Genomic DNA, 23,710 nt, shown 5'->3' with positions numbered 1-23,710 from the left:
CTGGCACCCGCCTTACCAACAATTAATTTTATATGATCATTCCACTTCAAATCGTTCCGTACGCATACTCCCAGATATTTTACAGAAGTAACTGCTACCAGTGTTTGTTCCGCTATCATATAATCATACAATAAAGGAACCTTCTTTCTATCATCAATACTCAAGACAATACCGATCGCCCAACTACATGATGCCTGAAGTGGTGCCTGGATTTCTATGTAGACAAAATCAGAACCACTATCAGCCAGTGGGAGACCGGCCAATCTACAGCCCGTCCACGTTCCTGGAAGTACATCGCCATGGAGTAAACTGTACCTCTCGACGTCATGTTCGATACTCAGGTATGTGGCCCCATTACGTTCAGAAACTGTGGAGGAAGGTGCTGTGTCGTGTCAGCCGACTCTGTTTGTTGTCGAACCTCATATCCAAGTTAGCTGAACAGCACGGCGTCATCCTGTAAACGTCACCCCACCCGTCGCTTCTGGAGTTCGCCAGCTTATTGTGATGAAGAGCGGTGAGCTCACACATTGAGAATAGTACTCTGAGAACCGGACAGCGTGTGTCAAGTAAGTCCCCGCAGCGCAGCTGCAGCTCCTCACTAATTACACGCTTTCAGATGACAGTACGATTATTTTACTACAATTGGCGGCCGTTCCAGAACTGACGTATCCGTGTAATTAGATACAAAATGCACTGTAATGCTGGCCGTGCCTGTTGACGCGGTAATGAGTATCTAATTAATGAATTACACAGTAACAACAAACGACATCCATAAGGTTTCTCTTGTTTTATATGTTAGTGACACAAATAGCGGCAATATAATTCGCGGACTACACTGCTTTGCTCGCCATCAGTTTTAGAGTAAAGGCGGCGATAATACGCCTCCAGAGAAAGTTGATAGTCACGGAACTGAGGGCAATGAACAACATGATAAGGTTAAACGCAGACAAAACACGTGCAGTCAGGTTTACCCGCAGAAGACCAGGTTTGACAGACTGGCTGTTAATTCACAACACATACAGCTTGTGGACCAACCAGGATAGATGCCTAGGACTGACACCCGATAAGAAGCACTTGTTGAAGACACACATTCAAACGAAGAAACACAAGATGATCCGTCTAATTTACCCTCTACTGTCAAGTATAAACATGAACCCCCAACACAAACCTTCGCCTCTTTGAAGCACACATGCTACCAGCTATAACATTCAGAAGCACCTCCTAGGGCACAGCCTGTCAAACGTCAGAATATCCCAAGTAATGCAAAACAGATGCTTGAGATTAATACCGAGAGCGCTCTGATGGATCAGAACCTGGTACTTATATGAAGAACTGAACGTAGTCACCATCAACGAAATGATAAAGCAACTTTACAGGAACCTTCTCGAGAACGTCGAAAACCTTAAGGCCAATCTCACGACACCTAGAGTTTCCGGAAACAGTCAACCCAGAACGACTGCAGCGAGTGAGAGTTCCACGCACCATCATAGAGTATCCCATGCAGGAATAAATAGAAACCGACACCTAAATAGGATAGTAGTGCTAGAGCACAAATTTCCTGTTAACTATTGACATATGTTAAAATGATCGTGACATCTAATGGCAAGAAGAGAGTATTTCTCCAGATTATGCAAAGCGCGTAGGTACACAAACGTGTGGGTTGCATCAGTACAGGCGCCTTTACCCTGTTCTGCCCTCACAGCATGCAGCCACACGGCGGGGATGAGGTTGGTGGTATACTTGCATGATCTACAAAAGTAGCGGGTCGATTTAATGGTGTACGTTCAGTTTCCATTGCATGCCACAGTTGCTAATTTTGCTGTAGTACATTCCTTGAAGCAGCTTAAAAAGGGACGATTTCTGTTCTGAAACAGTAAGAAATCTACAGCGACATTTTTACACTGAACTGTTATCAACAGACCTTCAACTAAGGCTCTAATAGCGTATTAAAAGTATCAACTGCCAACGCACAGACATCGATTCCTTGTTACTACAGCTACCTTAATTGGCATTTGAGTTCGGCAAAGAACTCGTACATGCCAGACAATACGGAGCTTCAAACAGAGAGCAGGCCCTTTCGTCGTTATGGTGTCGTCAGGCTGTAACCGCAAGAAAGAGTTTAAACGGATAGTTGCCTTTCTCGCTTTTTGCACTAGCCGAGTTGAGAGTCAGTATGCACAAGCTGCCGAACTACCGCTGTCATACCACCGTGATTTTCTCTTCAACGGATACGCATGCCGTTTGTCTGCCATGAGTGGCCATCCATCCTATGCCTACTTCTTCGATGACTCCTTTGATTGCCAGCATGGGTCGCGTCCCTCTTCTCTGTTACCTCCTGCAGCTTAACTTCACGCTACCTGCCACTTTCCTAATGGGTGTAAACCCTACACCACCTCGACATGACGTCGAGAGGTACAGTTTACTTCATGGCGATGTACTTCCAGGAACGTGGACGGGCTGTAGATTGGCCGGTCTCCCACTGGTTGATAGTGGTTCTGATTTTGTCTACATAGAAATCCAGGCACCACTTCAGGCATCATGTAGTTGGGCGATCGGTATTGTCTTGAGTATTGATGATAGAAAGAAGGATCCTTTATTCTATGATTATATGATAGCGGAACAAACACTGGTAGCAGTTACTTCTGTAAAATATCTGGGAGTATGCGTACGGAACGATTTGAAGTGGAATGATCATATAAAATTAATTGTTGGTAAGGCGGGTGCCAGGTTGAGATTCATTGGGAGAGTCCTTAGAAAATGTAGTCCATCAACAAAGGAGGTGGCTTACAAAACACTCGTTCGACCTATACTGTGTTCACCTTGGACGTAATTCGCTTCCTATGTTCACTACTCCAGCCTCGCTCCATCGCCGTAAGTTTCTCGACCTTCGCACGGAACTTCGCGGTAGTACCTTTGTGTACACTGATGGCTCTCGGACTGACCGTTTTGCCGGTTGTGCCTTCGTCATTAGCACCGATGATTTGCGCTATCGGCTTCCGGAACACTGGTCGGTACTTACAGCGGAGCTTTTCTCTCTGTATCAGGCCACGCAGTACATCCGGCGACACAGGCTTTTCAATTGTGTCATCTACTCCGACTCTGTCAGTGCCTCTGCGTGCGGTACTCCGTCCATACCTTAGTGCAAAGGGTCCAGAAAAGCTTTCACTTGCTCACTCTTGAAGGAGCCACAGTGATGTTTATGTGGGTCCCTGGGCACGTCGGTCTGACGGCAAACGAGGCCGCTGACGCTGCTGCCAAAGCTGCAGTCCTCGTACTTCGGCCCGCTAGTTCTTCCAATCCCTCCAATGATCTCTGTGTTTCCGCCTGTCAGCAGTTGGTACCGCTTTGGCATTACCACTGGTCTTCCCTTCATGGGAACAAGTCTCGGGGAACTGAACCTCTCCCAGCGGCTTGGTCGACCTCCTCCCGGCCATCTCGCCGAGAGAAGACCATTTTAGCAAGGTAGCGTATTGCGCACTGTCTTTCTAGCCATCACCTTTTATTAAGTGGTGATCCCCCACCACTTTGTGCTCATTTTCCTCAACCTTCGCCATTTCCTGACGGGATGCCCTTTTTTTTAACCACTTGCGTTCTCATTTATGTTTGCCGCCTGAGTTATCGGCCGTTTTAGCGAACAACATGAGAGGTGTCGACCGCGTTTTACTTTTTATCCGTCGTAACAATATGTCGAAGGATATGTAATCTTTAGTTCAGGAACTCCTTTGTGTCTATGGCGTATTTTATGGACTTTTCTCCAAAAGGAAGTCTGTTTTTAGCCGTCTTTCCTTCCGTAGATTGGGCCTATCGTGTAGTCGCTTTTAACGCCTTTTTCTTCTTCGTGTTCAACGGTTCAGACATGGGCGCGTATGACAAAACATGGGCGCGTATGAAAAAAAAAAAGTCTGCATTTTACGAGATCGAATCTTTGCACTATTTAGAGTACATCGCTCCTACTTTAAATGAGTTCAAGAAAGCAGTAGATGGTTTCTTCCAGAATATTATGCCGATTACATTGCGTGAGCTTCGTTGGAAAACAGAAGCTCTCCATTGATACATGATGTACGTGTTAATGTAAAAAAAAAACCTTATAAAAGTTTAATATGCTGCATCACATTTTGCAGTCGACCGCGGGATGTCACTGTGGTCTGAATATGTCTGAAAAACTTGTAGGGATCTTGCAGGGCAGCTTGTATTGAGACATAAATATTAAGAAAAAATCGATACGTTGCGCCGTTTCCTGGTTATTTAGCACTGAAGTCAGCCAGTCAGGTCGTCGCGTGCGCAGATTCAGCCCCGACTGGCTAATATCGATGCTAAATAACTCGACCACTCGGAAAAGGCGCTACGTATCGAATTATTTTAACACACACACATATAGTGTGTATCTGAAATGAATGTAGAAAATGAGAGGGCTGGTAGAGTGGATCTTAACAAGCATATTTCACATAGAAACCGGCGCACAAGGTCATTTAGTACCTTAAGTCATTCGGCGCCATAGCAGGAGAATCTCATAGATCAAAGAAACAGCGTGTGTGACCGTTTTCTGTGCAGAACGAGCAAGGATATGGCAAACGTGGAACCCAGCGGGAGGCAGCTATTTGTAATTTTCAAAATGTCATGTGAGACGTTGAAAACTGATCGATGACTAAATGTTCACTTTTCCATTTTGGCATCGATTGTGATAGGCTGTTCTTCGAATACTAGCTCATCCGGTTGTCTTGCGATTCCCAGTTCCACGCAAAGCGATAGAGTGCCACTTTATAGATCACATTGAAGGGGTCTGTGCGGCTGACCACTGTGTCATGACGAGAGTTCTTGTTGTCGTATACTTCCAACAACTCAATGTGGGCTGTTGCGGTGTTTGTCCTCTCTAACTGGACAGAACGAGTTACCGCACGATAATCCACTAAATCAACGGGCTGCACCATTTTTATTTGCTTCCCTTAGCTACGAGATTGTGGCGTGGGGATTTTGGTGTGTAGCGGGACTACAGACATCTGCCAGTAAAGAAATTAGGTACTTTATTTTTTGGAGATGATATTGAAAACGTTATGACTACCTCTTCTAGGTACCTGTGCGGCGTTTTAATAAAACACATTTCAGTGAATTTTTTATTATTAGTGTCCTAATATCAGCCTTTTTCATAGTTATTTAGGTCAATAAGGTAAAGTTATAGTACTATTAACGTTATGCTAGGAATGTGTGGGTACAATGACTATAAAAACACTCTTCAAAACTCGCTTGCCAGTCGCGATTGATTTCGGGTGCTACTAGGATCAACCCAGAAGAGTCTTTCACAGTCACTCCCTTTTGGGATCACAAGGACCATGGATTTTCTGGCTTCGATTTAATTACGTCCAATTCTGCTGCCAACAAATGTTGGCTGCATGAGGTTTGTAATACTGTCTGCATAGAACATTTCTACTTACGCAAAGAGCATGGGTGAAGCACGGACTGGATCAGCAGCTTGTTCGCGGAACCACACGCAACAGTTTACCCATAGCCAGTATTCGTTAGGTACAGTGTGTATGTGTGAGAGGTTTCCCATATGGTACTCTAAGTTGTACAAAATTTAGTAGACAGGTTACTGACACTGATACCTAATCAATACAACTCCCCAGGCCAGAGTGAGGACGAATGTTGTCGTACCTTGCATTGCTCCAGACCGTGACTGTAACCTTCTCGTTCAGATTAAGTTGAGAACTTTTTAATTTCTCCCAAGGCCTCTTTCAGTATGTGATTCGTTGCTACCCACGTCTACTTAACTTGATACTTTCGCAAGAAGTACGGAAAATGAATGTGTTTTCATTTGATTTCATTAACTAGTTGAGCTCAGACATACTATAAAACTGAATTCGTGCTGAGACACCATTTTTTGAAAATTATGTATTCAGTGTTTAACTGAAGACAAAATTAGAAACAGCGTGTTCGGGTTTTTTATTTCTCTAATTAACATTGCACAGGAATGTTACAGCCTTTTTTCACATTATTATTGTCGTAAGAATCAGTCAAAAACAAAGAGTAACATAGAATAACGAACAATGCAACCAGGATATGGATCTCCATATCAGAGGTCATGTATTCAAAAAATTTCAGTACGTTGCAGCAGATGGTTGACGATTCGGCTGTTGTTTTGTAAGGGCTCTTCATCGCAGCTGCGCTATCCTACACGCAGTGCCATCATCCTGAAAATAGGTGCGGGCACGCAGTAATCGGTCGCATGTGACTGCACGGTCTAAACGCCATGCAGTGAAATGGGGTTTTTCCGAGGCTCATACCTTGGTTTCTGTGGATGATAGAATGGTAAGGTCAAGTGCTTTGGACATACCAAACAGAGGGATCATCTTAGTGTCATTATCTTACTGTATATTACACTACTGGATCATAGCCTGAATACTACACACTTCCTCCAGCTTAGGCACATGGTGCACTTCGGTTGGTACTTTTTGCATTATCTGTGGTTTCCAACGCGCGTTTTGCACGCGTATTCTATTGACATCATCTTTGACAAGTAATCAGAAAGTTCTCGGTCCCGAATTCGAACCTCGCCAATCCTTAAATTTTGAATAAATATCATCAGCAATAGCTGCATAAAAAGTTCTGTCAACGGTCTTGTCAAATAGAGAGTAGGAGCAGACGAAGGTTAAGGGCAATCTCTTGCCCTTTAGGTAGAAAACTGCCACTAAAAGGCGAAACGATCATTAGTGGCTAACGGCGTTAGGATGCAAATGGTTCAAATGGCTCTGAGCACTATGGGACTCAACTGCTGAGGTCATTAGTCCCCTAGAACTTAGAACTAGTTAAACCTAACTAACCTAAGGACATCACAAACATCCATGCCCGATGCAGGATTCGAACCTGCGACCGTAGCGGTCTTGCGGTTCCAGACTGCAGCGCCTTTAACCGCACGGCCACTTCGGCCGGCTGTTAGGATGCAGAAGACGTCTCTGCACTAAAGACACATAATGTGTTGCCATGCAATATGTTGCCTGTAACTGAAAAAGTGTCATGATGATATCTCCATTGGCCTAATATACATGTCTAGTCTCGCATTCGGCCTCCGTGAGGGGATTGCTAAGGGAGAGAGGACCATGAGAAGAAGGTAGAAAAGCAACGAAAGGATAACGCCCTGTGAGTCGGGATATGGGATGTCTTGAGTTTGAACGAGGTAGGAAAGCTAAAAGTCTGAAAAGGTAAATGCTAAGGCTCAATATAGCTCTAGTGGAGGTCAGTGAAACGACATGGAAAGAAAAGGACTTCTGGTCAGACGAGTATGGGGTAATATTAACAGCAGCAGAAAATGGTATAATGGGAGTGGGATTCGTTATAAATAGGAAGATGACAGCAAACCAAACGCCGACAACATTAGTTCAGGTATACATGCCGACGTCGCAGATAGAGGTTAAAGATACAGAGAAAGTAGATGAGGATATTAAACAGGTAATTCAGTACGTAAAGGGGGATGAAAATCTAACAGTAGTGGGGTATTGAAATGCAGTTGTAGGGTTGCAATAAATTTCAGCTAGTGCTAGCGAACACTCTGTTCAAGGATCACAAGAGGAGGAGACATACTTGGAAAAGTCCTGGAGATACGGGAAGATTCCAATTATATTACGTAATGGTCAATCGAAGTTGAAAGCAAGGGCAATAACATTTGAGAATGTAGCGGGAATTGCACCGTCAAATACTGAGGAGAGAGGGGATGTCCGCAAAGGACACACTGAAGGCCTGTACGAGGGGGAAGAGTTGTCTGATGACTACATGATAGAAGAAGAAATAGAAGTCCACAGGGAACAGACACGGTATCCAGCGTTAGAATCACAAGTTAAAAGAGCTTTGAACGACTTAAGATCAAATAAGGCAAAAGGGCTAGATAACATTCCGTCGAAACCTCTAAACTCATTGGTGGAAGTGGCAACAAAACAAATGTTCGCGATAGTATGTACAATTTATAAGACTGGAGATATACTGTCATATTTTCAGAAAAATACCATCCACACAATGCCGAAGACTGAAAGGGCCACACACTCAACAGCTCATGCATCCAAGTTTCTGACTAGAATAATATAGGTAAGAATGGAAAATACACTTGAGGATCTGTTAGATGACGATCAATGTGGCTTTAGGAAAGGTAAAGGCACCAGAGAGGGAGTTTCATGTTGCAGTTGATAATGGAAGCAAGACTAAAGAAAAATGAAGAGATGTTCATAGGACTTGTACGTCTGGAATAAGTTTTCGACAACGTAAAATGGTGCAAGATGTTCGAAATTCTGAGAAAAATAGGGATAAACAAACAGGGTAAGGCGGGTAATGTACGATATGTACAAGAGCCAAGAGGGATCAGTAAGATTGCACGGCGAAGAACGAAGTGCTCGGATTGAAAATGACGTAGGGCGGGGATGTAGTCTTTCAACCCTACTCTTCAATCTATACATCGAAGAAGCAACGGTGGAAATAAAAGAGAGAGTCAAGAGTGGGATTATAATTCAGGGTGAACAGGTATCAATGATAACATTCGCTAATGAAATTGTTATCCTCAGTGAAAATGAATAAGAATTACAGGAGCTTTTTAATGGAATGACAGTCTAATGAGTACAGGATATCGACTGAGAGTAAATCGAAGAAAGACGAAAGTAATGTCAAGTACCGGAAATGAGAGCAGCGTGAAACTTAAGATCATGATTGATGGGCACGAAGTCGATGAAGTTAAGGAATTCTACTACCTAGGCAGTAAAATAGTCCATTACGGACGGAGCAAGGAAGACACGAAATGAAGACAGCACTAGCGAAGAGGGCATTCCTGGCCAAGACAAGTTGACTAGTATGAAACATGGACCTTAATTTAAGAAAGAAATTTCTGAGGATTCACATTTGGATTACAGCACTGTATGGTAGTGGGACATGGACTGTGAGAAAACAGGAACAGAAGAGAATCGAAGCATCTGAGATGTGGTGCTGCAGAAGAATTTTGAAAATTAGGTGGACTGACTGGGAAATAGGAGGTTCTCCGCAAAATCGGCGAGGAAAGGAGTATATGGAAAACAGTGACAAGAAGAAGGGACAGGATGACAGGATATTTGTTTAGACATCAGGCAATAACTTCCATGGTACTAGGGGGAACTGTAGAGTGTAAAAACTGTTGAGGAAGACAGAGATTGGAAATAACTGAGGATATAGGTTGGAATTGCTACTCTTAAGATGAAAACGATGGAACAGGAGAGGAATTCGTGGCGGGCCACATCAAACCAGCCAGCAGAATGATGACAAAAAAATTATTGCGCTCTAAGCGTCTTATGAAGTCAACAAAACAGAGTCACATATTCCAAGACGTCTGTGAACAGCAAGTGGCTGTAATTTCTATGATATGTTCCAAGATGCCATTATCGGATAACCGTGAAAATTTTCTTGGTATTTTTATTCGATTCCGTGATACACTATCCTACTAGTACGAATAAAATACGCACTTAATATCCGGTGTGAAACAAAAACGTAGTTTATAAAGTGACAAACATGGAGAAATATGCTGCAAAGTGTTTCCGTTATAATCAGGATGGTTCTGGGACCCCAACTTGTAGAACTGCAGCACATGCAGAACTATTGAAAGCGTAAAATCATGCAGAACTTTTGTGAGCGTAAAATCCGGTCTGAGGCGTAAAACTGGTTTTTCATCATTTCAATTTCACATACGAAAACTATCAAAATGTAATGCCCCGCAAAGTTCTTTTCATATGAGCGACATACCCTGCTGTATCACGGACGAGAAAAGAACCAGAAGAAAAAATGCTCCTATCAGAGCATAAAATGACAAATATGTTACTGTTTTAAAATACTCTGATTGGAAAGTTAAGTATCAGCTGCGCAATTATACCTTTCTCAGCACCTTTAAAAATTTTCCCTATACCTTTGGGGTGTAAACATATTCGCAATTTTTCATCCTTGAGTGAGAAGGAGACAACGGCAGTGTGAAAGAGACGGAAAAGTAATATATACTGGACGATATTAGCCAGTTGTTGTTGTAGTATAGAAAGAGCGGAGGAGACAGTCCGAGAGAAAGAGAGGGACATAGCGACTGTGGATCATAGTTGACTGCGACAGAAAAGTGCTACGAAAAGAGTGAAGGAACAGAGGCTATGGGTGAGGAATAAAGAGAAGGAGAAAGCTGAAGTGATAATTGAAGACACAGTCTATGACAATGACAACGAGTTAGGGAGAGATCGTGACAGATGAGACAGCGCCAATGGGAAAGAATAAACACTCATGTTCAGAAAAAACAGAACACCTTGAACGAGCAGATATGAGACGTTCATATTCACAGGACATGTACATCAGTGTGTTCTGCAGAAAGGATTAGCATTTGAATAATGTTGGCCAGTGGGTTGAAGGTCAACATTGATATCGCGGCGCAACACCACCTACCGCTAAAATATGCTGCGGCTCACGTTGTCGTTATAAACTGAAGATAACGGATCAGTGTGACTTGAGCAGACGTGCATGATGCTTCACAGACGTGTGCGCGAACCTTACCGTCAAATCCGTGAGTTTGAAAGAGGACGCATTATTTGCATGAGAGAATGTGATGCATCCATCTGGGATACTGCTACTCGTGTGGGACGAAGTGTTTCGGCAGTGCTATGGGTGTGTGCAGAATGGTTCAGGGAAGGCCATAGAACACGAGAAGATGGGCCAGGTCGCACCTCCCAGACCCCCCCATGAATGACATTGCAGGACAGATCTGCGTCCCCCTCGGCTCTAACAGTGTAACACATCATACACTATTAGAGGTGTCAGTCTGTCGCTGTTTATTTTGCATGGGTTACGTGCGCGTCATCTACTTCTCCACCTACCTTTGGCGAAAGTACATAAACATCCTAGACGGCAGTGGCGTATGGAACGACACCACTAGGGACAGGAATGGCTTCAGATAGTGTTTTCAGACGTATCCAGATTGTGTTTGTTTGAAAATGATGGCCGCATTTTGGTTCACCACAGACAGGGGGAGCAGCATCACAGCGACTGAATTCGCACAAGATATACGGAGCCACCTCAAGGCCTTGTGGTGTGGGGTGCTCTTGGGTACAACCGCAAATCACACCTGATACGTGTCCAGGGCACTATGGCCAGTGTGACCTACGTGAATGACATCCTGCAACCTATAGTCATACCATTTCTTCACAACATCCCAAACGCCGTTTTTCAGTAAGACAATGCAGGACCCCATGTTGCTGCTTGAACGCGTGCTTTCTTGGCGTCACAGGATGTCATCCTTTTGCCCTCGCCCGACAGATTACGAGACTCGTCGCCAAGCGAAAATGTGTGTCATGTGGTGAAATGAAGGGTGCACCTCTGTGACCAATGCCACCCACCACAGATGAAATTTGGAACCAGGTGAATGTAACATCGATGGCTACACCACAGAACGCCATTTGAACCTTATACGCTTCGATGCCATCACGCATGGAACAAGTTATCAGGGCCTGTGGCTAATCCTGTGCCTACTTGGGAACAGGAGATGTGCTGACCCAAGATGACTGAAATGCTAATAATTTCTGCGGAACATAATAATGTACACGTCTTGTGAGAACGTCCTATCTTCTCTAGTCGTTCAAAGTGTTCTGTTTTTTTTTTCTGAACACGAGTGCATCAAATGCTGGTAGTAAGAGATAGAGGAGAGATGCGGTGACAGTGAGAGGGGCTGCAGTAGTAGGACAGTACGAAGGAGACTGTGGATGTCAGACAGAAGATACTGACAGTCACAGAAACACAAAGCGATAATGACTATGAGTCAGGCTGAATGAGTGGGTGAGAACGGGCAAGTGGGCATTCATGGGTATGAGTGACTTACAGCGACGGATGTCAGCGAGTTACAGTTAGGGAGTTCATGGGAGTGAGACATAACTTGCATATTAAAAATAGTGAGAATTGTTTGCATGCCAAAATTTTTGAAAATTTTTAAAAGTGCTGAGGAAGGTAGAATTAGGCAGCCAGAATTCCACTTTTCAGTCAGAGTCTTTTAACACAGGAGCTTGTTATCCTTTTCCGTGCTGCACTAGGACCATTTCTCCGCTGCTGAAACATGATTAGGAAGGTAACATTTATTGATCACGATTTACAGATCAGTATCATTTCGTCAAGTTTAGCTGACTCGTGGCGCCGATGATGTGGTGAAATTCTGCTGACTACTGTTGTTGCCTTGACCCATGTGGTTGATGAGGTTGCTACCCCAGCAGTTTGTGCGAAGTCTTTCAGGCTGCCGCCTGGCGGTCTCAAGACGAAGTTATAGTGTGAGATTATGCCCAACAGTGTTAGAGAATCCCCGATCCCATTCAGAAAGATGACGGTGACCTGCGATGGCCCATTTGTATGTACTGCACTGACAGCTATCATATAGTAGGCTGACCCTGGCCCACAGCAGGTCGTGGCACACAGAAGTACCTGCAGCAATGATCAGGGGCGTAGCAGTGACGATATTGCGGCAAGCACTAAGAGATGTGCCGGTGTTGGAAGACCCTCAGACTCCGTATCGCTGATGTGATAGGTGGTTGCCAATGCAAAGTCTCACAAGTGGCAAGTTATGGATACTTGGATGTTGTCATCTCAGGAATGGCAAGCAGTGTGAGAAGTGGTGGAACATTTAACACGTGGATATCACTACACCATAGTAATCATTGGACTGAGTGCTTCAGTATGAATGTCTTAGATCCCAATAACCAACTGATTTCAGAGCTGGAGAACTGCTATATTTATGGAGATTGCGGGAGGTTATGGCTTGAGGCTCTGTTCCTTATGACTGAATATGGCCCACTTCTTTACTAGTGGTCAGAAGCACTCATTCCTCTTAACATGGTTAATAGCTTGTTACAGGCTCTTAACTGCACTGTGTTATTGCATCTGAGTTAATGCTTATTGCTTGATGTAATAAGATCTAACGAATATATCTCCATGTCTCTCTCTTCGCTGACATTTCGCTGGATCTGTGGCTTGTGCTTGGGGACTAGTGCCAGAGTAACAACGTGTGCTGGTGTATGTGACCAGCTTCGTATAGATTGTTTCTTTTTGCTGAAAAACTATGTCATCTCCTCTGCCTGGTGTCACCTGTAGCTGTGCTAATATGAATGGCAGAAAAATTTAATTTCTTCCTCTTTTCTGTTCTGTGGTGTAGCATTCAACTATTCTTCAAGAAATTCGTCACGAATTTACTTTCTCTATCCATTATCAAATTAGCCTATACATGTGTGGTATTTACAATTTAAAATTACTCTAAGTTCAGTTATTTGTTTGCTTCTTGAGCTGAACTGTAAGGCTCCTATTCTTAGTCTGTGTTAATGTAATTATTCAACTTACATTGTATTCTGGTCTCTTCCTCCTACTATTCAATTTACTGTTTGTATCCTTAACTATTATCACTGGTATATTTCCATTCGATGGGTATTTGATGGATAGATGGTTTGTATAAACGGGATATTTTGCATCTTAAGCAGAAATAAATTGAGCAAATGCGTGTTAGAATCAGGATACCATTGTTTTGGACACAATAACAGATTTTTAATTCATCTAAAGAGTGTAACAGACTGCAATACAGGGAATTGTTCTTGTCATTGTAGATGGAAGATGAAACTGTGTTCTAGCTATGTCTCACATGGTTCCATTGATAAGTACTCTGCAATTTCGCAGTTCTAATTTTGTCATCTGGGTTCATTTCTCGTTTCTGTAAGAGTTGAGAATCACTACATCTGGGGAAAGTGTGTAGTAAATCCAGTGGTCTCCAATTTTCTAAATACATGGCTACGGTGCTAGTACTTTCTTTTTACACTCTACTGTTTCCATTTTCCTGATAAATAGTTGCATTTCACGTGCCTCTTCATAATCTGTACTACTCTGGCTGGAGAAATGGTACAATTCACTCTCATACAGTACTAACTTTAACAGTAGATATATGATAGAATAAAGTTATATATTTTCCTGTTACTAGCACGGTGTCCTGTTACCTTGCGTGAAAGTCCCACCGTGCTTGTTACAACCCTAGGAGAAATTTTTTTAGGGTTAGCAGTGTCACGCTCATTTAGACATATGTAGCATGATGAACAACTTCTTGCAAAGTTTCAATTTCGTTCCTCGCATCCCCAAAACTATCTGACAGTGTTCGTAATAACTTCGCTACTACCACCCTTTAAAAAAAGTGCACTTAGGTTACCTTGCACCTCCTTTATATTGCTATTTATGGGTATCCATGGTGCTTTGTGTGCACTGCTCTAATTGTTTCATTAACTCTATCACTGTTTTGGTAATATTCGTTATCCTTTCTTCCATGTCTGGGAGTTTACCATCACACAGTTGCTTTTTTATGTTCTGCTATCTGCTATACGATTCCTTGTTGTTGTTGTTGTCTTCGGTCCTGAGACTGGTTTGATGCAGCGCTCCATGCTACTCTATCCTGTGCAAGCTGCTTCATACCCCAGTACGTACTGCAGCCTACATCCTTCTGAATCTGCTTAGTGTATTCATCTCTTGGTCTCACTCTACGATTTTTACCCTCCACCATGCCCTCCAATACTAAATTGGTGATCCCTTGATGCCTCAGAGCATGTCCTACCAACCGATCCCTTCTTCTAGTCAAGTTGTGCCACAAAGTTCTCTTCTCCCCAATCCTATTCAATACTTCCTCATTAGTTATGTGATCTACCCATCTAATCTTCAGCATTTTTCTGTAACACCACATTTCGAAAGCTTGTATTCTCTTCTTGTCGAAACTATTTATCGTCCATGTTTCACTTCCATACATGGCGACACTCCAGACAAATACTTTCTGAAACGACTTCCTGACACTTAAATCTATACTCGATGTTAACAAATTTCTCTTCTTCAGAAACGTTTTCCTTTCCATTGCCAATCTACATTTTATATCCTCTCTACTTCGACCATCATCAGTTATTTTGCTCCCCAAATAGCAAAACTCCTTTACTACTTTAAGTGTCTCATTTCCTAATGTAATACCCTCAGCATCACCGGACTTAATTCGACTACACTCCATTATCCTCGTTTTGTTTTTGTTGATGTTCATCTTATATCCTCCTTTCAAGACACTGCCCATTCCATTCAACTACTCTTCCAAGTCCTTTGCTGTCTCTGACAGAATTACAATGTCATCGGTGAACCTCAAAGTTTTTATTTCTTCTCCATAGATTTTAATTCCTACTCTGAATTTTTCTTTTGTTTCCTTTACTGCCTGCTCAATATACAGATTGAATAACATCGTGGATAGGCTACAACCCTGTCTCACTCCATTCGCAACCACTGCTTCCCTTTCATGCCCCTCAACTCTTATAACTGCCATCTGGTTTCTGTACAAATTGTAAATAGCCTTTCGTTCCCTGTATTTTACCCCTGCCACCTACAGAATTTGAAAGGGAGTATTCCAGTCAACATTGTCAAAAGGTTTCTCTAAGTCTACAAATGCTAGAAACGTAGGTTTGTCCTTTCTTAATCTAGCTTCTAAGATAAGTCGTAGGGTCAGTATTGCCTCACGTGTTCCAATATTTCTACGGAATCCAAACTGATCTTCCCCGAGGTCGGCTTCTACCAGTTTTTCCATTCGTCTGTAAAGAATTCGCGTTAGTATTTTGCAGCCGTAACTTATTAAACTGATGGTTCGGTAAAACACCTGCTTTCTTTGGGATTGGAATTATTTTATTCTTCTCGAAGTCAGAGGGTATTTCGCCCGTCTCGTACATTTTGCTTACCAGATAGTAGAGTTTTGTCAGGACTGGCTCTCCCAAGGCTGTCAGTAGCTCTAACGGAATGTTGTCTACTTCCAGGGCCTTGTTTTGACTTAGGTCTTTCAGTGCTCTGTCAAACTCTTCACGCAGTATCATATCTCCCATTTTATCTTCATCTACATCCTCTTCCATTCCCATAATATTGCCCTGAAGTACATCGCCCTTGTATAGACCCTCTATATACTCCTTCCACCTTTCTGCTTTCCCTTCTTTGCTTAGAACTAGGTTTCCATCTGAGCTCTTGATATTCATGCAAGTGGTTCTCTTTTCTCCAAAGGTCTCTTTAATTTTCCTGTAGGCAGTATCTATCTTACCCCTAGTGAGATAAGCCTCTATATCCTTACATTTCTCCTTGAGCTATGTCTGCTTGGCCATTTTGCACTTCCTGTCGATCTCATTTTTGAGACGTTTGTATTCCTTTTTGCCTACTATCGTGTCGTTAAAGAGCGCTATATGCTCTTTGTCTTCTGTCCCAAACACCGTTTCTAATAGCTTGCTGCCTGCTTCCAATCATTCTCTTCTCTCCCTCTCTAGTGATCGCGGAACTGCTTCCATCGAGTGCTGCAGTTGTGCCCATAACTTTTTACAGGAAAGCTTTAACTCTCGATTTCTCGTATTGCACATATGATCCCACTCCTCCCTTCATCACTTACTTGCGTAACTCTATGAACGTTTTCGCTGACTTATGACTTCGTTTCTCACCTCCCAAATACTGAATGTCAGCTTAATCGTACAGTCGTGATTTTTTAGTGGCGCGTCTGGTTGTCTTGAAAAGAAAATCCCAGTGTTCATAGACTGGTTCCTAACCGTATCGTCTCTGCTCAAGTGCAGTAGCTTGGGTTGGGGTGGGGTTCTTTGGAGGAGGAGACCAACGAGGTCATCGGTCTCATCGGATTAGGGAAGGTAGTCGGCCGTGCCCTTTCGAAGGAACCATCCCGGCATTTGCCTGGGGCAATTTAGGGAAATCAGGAAAACCTAAATCAGGATGGCCGGACGCGGGATTGAACCGTCGTCCTTCCGAATGCGAGTCCAGTGTGCTAACCACTGCGCCACCTCGCTCGGTAAGTGCAGTAGCGTTATGCCCGTTATAATCCTTCTGGACATCATCATTGGTATACCATCTGAGAGAAAATAAATTATCATCAATCCTCTCTCTCCTTTGGGTCAGTGTACATCTTCAGAATCAAAGAAAAGCAAATAAAGAGTATTTTAACCTAATTACCCTAACGTATACCACAGTAAAACTGATCTACACCTAAACAGTTTGTAGACTCACCCTATTTTATTTTAGATTTAGGTTCATATGTTACATGACATGTAGCTTTTCTTTCTTAGAGTACTTCTCCTCTTCTGGTAACTGTGAAGGAACCTGCAGTACCGTGTGAATTACTCTTTGATCCGTGTCGGCTAATATCAGTAGCGGCCTGTAGATCGTATCTCTGGTTCGTCTTCCATCTGGTCGCCCGGCGGCACTCTTGCGCTGCGACTTCCAGTTTCAAATGTTTGCGAGATGCGCAGTGGTGGAACGGACAAAAATGTTCAAATTTGTGTGAATTCCTGAGAGACCAAACTGCTGAGGTCATCAGTCGCTAGACTTACACACTACTTAAACTAACTTACGCTAAGAACCACACACACATCCATGCCCGAGGAGGACTCGAACCTCCGGCGGGAGGGGCCACGCAGTCCGTGCCATGGCGCCTCTAACCGCGCGGCCACTCCGCGCGGCATGGAAAGGACAGTCACCGGGGAACGAGGGTGAAGGAAGTCAGAGCAAACGTCTGTTGACCAGCGCCGGTGATCGGTGCCTTGACCGACTGAGGGAACCGTTGCAGTGGGAACGACTTTGATGATGATTAGGCGATTCCTATGCTCTGAAGGGGCACCTCTTTCCTTTTGTGGGGCCCTGCTGTGTGATCTAGTTGGTGGCGTTAGCGGGCTCTGTTGCTACTCTCCTGCCCTGAGTTGTGAATTTGCGCTTTTCCGGGAATCTTGGATCCGCTGTCATGTGGTCTCTATCGCTTATAGAAAACGTACGAGCCTGTCCACCTCTGTGTTCACTGAGCGCCTTGCATTGCTTTCCTGAAAAGTAACTTAGTTATGATCCCGGGTGTGATGATCGTGGTGATAGTTTCTTATTGTTTGGTGTCTAACATTATTATTGTCACCGTCTGCGCAAGCAGTGGGAATATGACGGCGTTTGCTGGTGCTGTTTTCTTGCAGTGCGATTGGATCTGCTGGCCGTCTTCTACTGGTATCTGACCGTTACATTATTAACAGAACCAGAATTTTAGCAAAAGAAGGCATTTCAAATTGTTATTTAAAAACTACTTGACCTGTATTAGTAGCTTTTTTTTTAATGTACTTATTCTTCGTTCTCGGCAATGTTTAAATTTTACTATTCTTCAAATTCTTAGTTTAAACTGTTAATCGCAGTTTGCCGGGTGTTGTAACTTATTTTGGATTGCTTGTTCAGGCAGTTATTTGCTGAAATTATGTTACCGTACTAACTGACTTGTTGGTGTTTATAGGCATCGTCTTGTCGCATTACTCTTATTTTACGAGCGTCCAGCCGTTGCGCGATGGGTCAGCTACTGTTTCTGCAGTCTGTGCGTCCAATTGGCCCGGCCTGACAAGTGTGGGCGCAACGGCCGCGCGATATTACTGGACAGCATTTGAGATTCGTCGCTGTCGTTACCTTGTATGTTGTACGGGACGGTGACTGCTGCCTGAGTTTTTCTTCTCTGGTTCGCGTGGACCTAAGAGTTTTCAGAGTTCGCGTATTTTTGTCTTTTGGCTTGGATCCCTTTTGGTGCCGTGCCCTTCCTGTATCAAGTTTTCCTTAGTCAGCCGGGCCATTTGCTGGCTCTTGTATCGCTTAAATTTGTCAGCTTTCTTAAAAGACAGTGTTAAATTTTGAATTGCAATTTAAAACCATTCTGTTAGCTTGCACATTTAAATTTGTTTAACAATGTTACCTGTTACTAAATTTGTGCCAGTCATTGTTACATTTTACCTTCAAAAATTTTGGTCCATAATTTGAACCCATTCTGTTAGCTAGGGACATTTAAATTGCTTAAACAATGTACCTGTTACTAAATTTGCGCTAGTCATTGATAATTTGATCTTCAAAAATGTTTGGTTTAAATTTGTCAGGTCTCTTAAGAGACCATGTTAGATCATGGGTCTGCAATTCAAAAGCATTGTGTTAGCCTGATACCATTTGCTGTTATCGTGTTTTACTACTTTTTTAATTGTTTAATAAATGTGAATCACTTGGTAAATAATGGATGATGTCATATCCTGGGACCTAGCACTTCCATGAATTCCTGCTAACCTGGTTCGATGGAGCCCACTGCCTTAAACGGCTTCGCTCTATTGGCATGGACTGCGATGTCTTAGTCAGTAGTTGTAGTTCCATTTACTAGCGAGACCATTTCGACGATGTGGTACGGTCCCTGATACCTCGGTAAGAATTTTTTGTTTTGCCTAGTTTAGTAGTACATTACCCAAAAGTTTCCTGAGTTATAGAGTCTTAGTGCTGGCCCGTTTGACCCCCTGCCAAACTTCTCTTAACCATTTTGCACACCTTGTGTCCCTAATTCTGGTTAAACACGTACAAAGGTTTCGGCATTTTCTGTCAAACACTACTTCATATGGTGAAGGGGCTGTTCATGCGTGAACTTTTGATTTATATACTCTCACTATCGAATTTAAATAGGTATCCTAGGCTACATCTAGTTATTTAGTTAATGCCTTAGCATTTTCGATACTGTGTGGTGAACTCTTTTGTTTCATCCATTCACTTATGGATGGAATGGACTGATGCGTAACTACATGATTCAAAGTAAACATCATCACTTTTTCATCAGACTGGACTGAGATTATGCTCTCTGGTATGTCAAATTTTAGTAACCGGATGTTTAAGATTTCTGAGTGATGGTACTACCATTCTCATCCAGAACTGCAACCATTGCAGGATATCTCGATAAGTGATCCATCAGCATGAGCATCTATCTGTTACCAGTTGACTTCTCTTGAAAGTTCATAACATATAATGCCCCACCATTTGAATTGGATCTTCATTTTTTGAGACTAAAATTTGGTCTTCGCACACATCAGATGCGGAGTTTTACATGCTGCTCTACGTCACTACATTATCTTTTCCACTAAAACCTTTCTGTAACTGGTTTATCCGTTGTCTTCCTAGCCCCATGACCTGATAAAACAAGCTCATCCGTTTGTTTTAATATCGTGGATCTGAGCTTTTTACGAACTGTGACATATGGACTGCACTTTGTCTACCTGAATTGTAGGTCCTCATACGTTACAGACTGAGGGTGTGTTTTATATAGATGACATTTATTGCCAGCTGCCCGTGCCTTTTTTTTTCAGTGTGCTGGAGTCTCATCTAATGACTGTAATACTGCTACTTTTCTGCTTAGTGTATCTGTGTTCAAATGCTTTACTCCTTACTCGTAAACCACTTCATAACCAAACACAGTTTGAGTGCCCTTCTAATTAACCGACTTAAAGGGTCTTTAGGCGTAGCAACCACTTCAGGGATGTATGACCTGTTATCACTGTAAATTTCCAACCATACAAATAACAACTAAAATAAGAAATTTCATATATTACTCCCAACATCTCATTTTTGTTTGATGAGTAATTTCACTCACCCTTGTTCAACAGTCGAGATGTGTATGCCAGTGGGTGCTCCTTTCTGTTAAAATTATGACTTTAAACAGCCTAATGTACTATTATTCAGTCTGGAACCGCAAGACCGCTACGGTCGCAGGTTCGAATCCTGCCTCTCGCATGGATGCGTGTGATGTCCTTAGGTTAGTTACGTTTAACTAGTTCTAAGTTCTAGGGGACTAATGACCTCAGAAGTTGAGTCCCATAGTGTTCAAAGCCATTTGAACCATTTTTTTGCACTATTATTATCGTAACAGAAAAGTGCAAATTCCTTCTCTAAATCAGTGGACACTAACACATGATCTGATATGACTATTCCCTTGAATTTCTGAAATATCTGCGGACCGTCTACTGCCTATTGAAACTTAGGTCCCTTCTGAAGTAACTCAGATAACCATTGTGCAGTTTCAGCAAATCTCTTTACAAATTTATGATAATAGTTACATAAATCAAGAAGTTGTAGCAACTATTTCGTCGTGTGCAATATTGCAGAATCACACAAAGATGATATGAAATGAGAATCTGTCTTTACTCCCATTGACTGATAATATGCCTGCGGAAAATTTTTGTTTGAGTAGACTGACACTTCTGTATGCTAAGCGTAGGGTGTGCTGTTCTTAGTCTGCTGAACATTTCATCCAGACATTTAACATGCTCTTCTACATTTATTGAAAAACTATTACATCACCAAGATATACCACACGTATCTTCGGGTTGATCCCACAAAGTAATCCGCCCAACAAATGTTGGATCGTAGAAGTAGCATTTTGTAATCCAAATGGCAACTTGTTGTACTGATAATGACCTGAGATTGTTGTGAATTCTGTTTTAGGCCTGTCTTCTGGAAATACTTCTAGCTGATGATAAACACTTCTAAAGTCCATTGGCAAAAAATATTTACATTGTTTGAAGTTGTTCAGTGTTTCTGTGATTTTTGGGATTGAATATGCATCCGTTATAATGTCTGCAATTAGGGAACAGTTATCACAAAAGAATCTGTACTACCTCGGTCCACTGGCTGATTTTTTGCACAATGGCAACGCTGGCTGACTATGGACTACTGCTATGTTTGATACGGCTTTCAGTTAGCTGCTCATCTATAAATTCAGCTACCAGCCACTGTAGGTGCTTTGGTATTCTACATGGATTCCTGTGGGCTGGAGTATTATCGCCTGATGGAAAGTGACGTCGTGTTACATATGTTGCTGCTAATGGATAATCTCAGTTAAGCTAGTTGAGTATTCTAATATCTGTGTTTCTGTGGCTTTCTGTTCCCTGTTTTCCAAGCGATAGGCATTGACACGTAGTACAAGTGCATTGGACGGTTTCCTTAAGGCTGTGATCATCTCTTGTCCTATGGATATCATCCTCATTGAATATTGTACTGTTTCTCCTGGGTGGACTTGGGTTTAAGCAAATGTAAACTAAATATTATGATAAATTTTATAAATAATCGACAAGTACGCCAAAGAAGAAGAGATAAACTACAATGGACATGTTATTCCATGGACTCTTGCGCTTCTATGCATGAACTATCTTTCCTTTGTGTTTTACTTATCTGCTTGGATTCGGACCTAAGAGGACGTTCTTGTGTAAAGCTCATTTTGCTTCACCAGATGATAATGTAAGTTGTACTTATAACCCGAAAAATATAATGGTTATTTTGTCAAACGAATTCGTGTATGTGGTCAATCAATTGGTAGTCTGATACCTAGATTGTCTTAAGTAGATATGGGCCTTACCAAAGAAATTTCATTGTTAGGGGCCATCTTAGAAAAATCTTTAACATTTTTCTTTTAGCTCATCTACGAGACGTGCCGTCGATTAGGACAATTAACCTTATTTCAGATCTCACGAGACCGGAGGCAGCTACTAATAATTTAAAAATTTTACTTACAGATTTTCTTTATATAACGAGATAACATCCCAGGCAGAAAAGGTCTGGTCACAGGATTCCAGTTCCATTATAGGATTTCATTTGTAGATGCTATTCTTCTTATCTTATATTGGGGAATCGAAACGAAACCACGATGTTAAGTTACGTATTGCAGTAGTGTACATCGAACAGACTTGGAAAATATTCTCTGGTGCAATAAGCACACGACTTTTCACGAGCTTGGAATAATATCTGTAATGTTGGGTACATAAGAAAAGGACAATTAATCATCGACGATTGCGTAACTACCCTGAGAACTGAGCTAGTTAACTGAGTGCTTATAAACGTCGGGCTAAATTAAACAACATATTACACTGTTAATTATATTCCTTCATTAGTTATTTCTCTTTTATGCTGAGCCATTGCATTAACGTGTGTTTCTTTTTTTATATAAGTCACGGCTCATATTCATTCTATTACATTACACTGATAGAAAAGAAAAAGAGTCACAAATAATTTTTATTTTATTACATTACAATATCTCAGAAATTTCTACTATTAATCCCTTCAGAAAACTCACATCGTGCATTCCCAAAATTGTCTAGGCTTACCGGAATCATTAATTCGCCATTTACATCACTTATGCATGCTACATTTCTGTGTATCAAACAATGCCTTTCATCTAGTGCTTCATTGTTTGTCAGTGTCTCAATCACACACAATACTCATCGTCGTACATCAAAATCCATGGTTATCCAAATCAACATCCTTGCTCCTGCAAGAACAGTGTCATGTGAAACTATCTCTAAAGGATGTGTTCGCAGTTGAGCTGGTGACACCTTAGCAATTGGTGTGCCTTGTGACACTGAAACATTTGCAGCTGTTGCACCCATCGGAAATGAATTCCTGTTAAGTACAACTGTACATTGCCAAAGATCAATTTTACGAATTTAGTTCCTATCTTGGAGGTTTTAATCTCTTCCTACCAATGAGGTCCAGACCATTGACCGACACATTTGTGTCAGTGTCTACCAGGAATTTATATTCCCTGACCTGAACTAAGCCCATCGAGCAGCAATCCATCTCCGCATGTGTATTTGCAGTATTATGGTTTAATGGGAATGTTTCCCCATGGACAAAACATTCCCGTTTACATTTAATACGCGCTTGTGTTTGTTTTGTTTAACCTGTTTCTTGCTTTTACATTCGTGTGCCTTGTGGCGAAAGTAATACGACACTGTGGCTGGGAACACTGTGCTTTCAATTTTCCTTTCTTTCTAAAACGATAACATTCTTTTTTAGAAGCATTTATTCGTCGACCATCTTGAAATTTCGAAGTAACGTAGATTTCCTGCAAGTGTAT

The sequence above is a fragment of the Schistocerca serialis genome, chromosome 5, assembly GCF_023864345.2.
Source record: "Schistocerca serialis cubense isolate TAMUIC-IGC-003099 chromosome 5, iqSchSeri2.2, whole genome shotgun sequence".
NCBI classification, from domain to species: domain Eukaryota; kingdom Metazoa; phylum Arthropoda; class Insecta; order Orthoptera; family Acrididae; genus Schistocerca; species Schistocerca serialis.
Note: the sequence above shows the minus strand (reverse complement) of the source record.